Source organism: Micropterus dolomieu, linkage group LG18 (genome assembly GCF_021292245.1).
Source record: "Micropterus dolomieu isolate WLL.071019.BEF.003 ecotype Adirondacks linkage group LG18, ASM2129224v1, whole genome shotgun sequence".
NCBI lineage: Eukaryota > Metazoa > Chordata > Actinopteri > Centrarchiformes > Centrarchidae > Micropterus > Micropterus dolomieu.
The window spans coordinates 37,364,815-37,365,147 of NC_060167.1; the positions used below are offsets into that span (position 1 = coordinate 37,364,815).

At 46.2% G+C, this 333-nt stretch overlaps 1 protein-coding gene across 4 annotated transcripts in view; it reads right to left on the reverse strand.

Moving 5' to 3' along the window:
• The window catches only part of epha8 (eph receptor A8), a 127,433-nt gene that overhangs the window by 71,542 nt on the left and 55,558 nt on the right, over positions 1 to 333 (reverse strand). The gene's annotated exons all lie outside the window — the stretch shown is intronic.

The following is a 333-nucleotide window of genomic DNA, read 5'->3' on the forward strand; positions in this document are numbered from 1 at the left end:
TCTCTCCTCCTATCACTTCCTGCAGGTTTTCTGGCTCTGGAGCTGTGGAGTCTGGATCTGTGGCTGCGGGTCACCTGCTGCCCCCGTGTTCCTGCTCGACACCCTCTACTGCAACGACTATTGTTGCTAGTCTTATTGTTATTATTGTTATTATAATCATTAACATTACGATGGTTACCATTAACACTATTATAGATATCTGTACCATTTTTCATTTAGTTTATAGCCACATTACCTTCGCTGTCTGTACCTCTGTGTGTATATTGTGTAGGCTGCCTCCCTCCCCTCTCTCTCTCCTTCCATTTCTCTGTTCTTCTCTTGCCCCCCCCCCCC